The sequence below is a fragment of the Arvicola amphibius genome, chromosome 2 (genome assembly GCF_903992535.2).
Source record: "Arvicola amphibius chromosome 2, mArvAmp1.2, whole genome shotgun sequence".
Classification (NCBI taxonomy): domain Eukaryota; kingdom Metazoa; phylum Chordata; class Mammalia; order Rodentia; family Cricetidae; genus Arvicola; species Arvicola amphibius.
The window spans coordinates 36,221,475-36,223,268 of record NC_052048.2 but is presented as its reverse complement, the minus strand read 5'-3'; the positions used below and the strand labels follow the sequence as shown (position 1 = coordinate 36,223,268).

General features: G+C 40.6%; 1 non-coding gene across 1 annotated transcript; it reads left to right on the top strand.

Annotated features, from left to right (window-relative positions):
- The first annotated feature begins 228 nt into the window (after positions 1-228).
- On the top strand, positions 229-301 carry Trnat-cgu. Its single transcript has one exon. It is a non-coding gene; the product is annotated as a tRNA-Thr (tRNA).
- The last annotated feature ends 1,493 nt before the right edge of the window (positions 302-1,794 follow it).

Below are 1,794 nucleotides of genomic sequence, written 5' to 3'. Positions count from 1 at the left end.
ATAAAGTAATAGGCTTTTTCTTTGTAATTGCAAAATGAAGCCTGCCAGTAAAAAACCTGACAAGAACACATTGCTTGCCCACATTGGTGCAGGAGAATTGTCTGTATTCTATCAATCATGTTTTAAATAAATGCTGATTGGCCAGGCAGGAAGTTAGGCGGGTAAACCAGACAGGAAGTAGATGTAGTGGTGGAAGCAGTGGTCTGCATTCCTGCCTAGCTCCCGGCCACCCAGCTAGCTCAGTCAGTAGAGCATGAGACTCGTAATCTCAGGGTCGTGGGTTTGAGCCCCATGTTGGGCACCAAATGAAGGGGCGTGGTTGATTGGCAGTTATGATTAACCAGACTAGCTTTAATATATAATATTCAGCTTTAATTAAAGGAAAGAAAAGGGAACTTACAAATCCAAGGTTCCAGCGAGGAGCGCAGGAAAACAAAGAGAAGGCGGGCCACACACCCACAAGATTTTATAAGTAAATATTAGCCTAAGGGGGACACACCTTACAAACAAGGTGATTGGCTGGGCTTCCCCTTCAAGTAGAGGCAGGGTGATGAGAACAGGAGAATTCTAGGAAGGAGGAAGCCCATTCCTCCCATTCCTGCCCAGACCACTGAGAAGCAAGATGTAACCTGACAGGTACCGAGCCATGTGGCTAACATAGATAAGAATAAATGGGTTAATATAAGCTACACGAGCTAATAAGAAGACTGAGCTAATGGGCCAATCATTTTTATAACTTATGGAGATCTCTTTGTGATTTTCTCTGGGACTAACTGGCCAGGGGACTGGGTGGGACAGAAATCCCAACAAGAAGACCCATCATGTTACATCACATGGTTAACCTATAACCAGTTGTTTGGGTATTAATGCATGTGGATTCTTGGGATAATTTGTTTTTCACTTGTAGTAGTACATACAATGTTTAATCATGTAAGGGATATTGAAAACATGCTTGTATTTACTGTTTATTTTGTATTCACTTGAAAAACAGAATATAATCACATTATAATCCCTATATTGCCTGGAAAAATTTGTTGGGACATATGAGGTGTAGGAAAAAATGTACACAGTAGAAAGAGCAGAGAAAGAACACAGAACACAGAAAGAACAAGAAAGAAAAAATAAAAAAGAGCCCATCATGAGAGCTTATAAGTTTTTCCTCTCCTAAAACCTCCCTCAGATAGAAAAGTTTAGTTTATGCTGACTCTGTTGGATTCCTGTCAAAGTGTGGCACTGTCTGGAGGCTGGTCCTCTACACAGCAGTAGGTAGCATAGTTTAACTTGATCTGAATACATTTGACAGTGCCATTTGACCAAAGCTGGCATTTCTATTTTTATATTCTAATATCTTGGTGTGCAAAGTTGCATATTTTGTTGAAAGAAAAAACAAATAACAACACATTTGCTTACAGGGTAGGGCAAAGACAGGCTGCAGAAGGTTTATATTAGGAGTAGTGTTCAACTCAGAAAGTCTGAAACACCTCTGGCCTCGGAGTACAATGGGTTGCAGGGAATCTGACAATTGGCTTACTTACTCGTCTTTTAATCATCTTCTCCCTGTTCTTTTCCCCTCCTCTTTCTCCTTTTGTTCATCCTGTCTTCTTCCACCTCCTTTCCTCCTTTCCTCCTCTTCTTTTCTACCTCCTCTTCCTTTTCTTCCTCTATTTTTTCTTGCTCTTGTACCAGGTATTGAATCCATATGACTTTGAGCACAAATAAACTATTCCCAGTGCTGTCATTACACTTTTAGCTCCTGTTTCTTATTTTCACTAATATTCTGGTCCCATCTTTGCC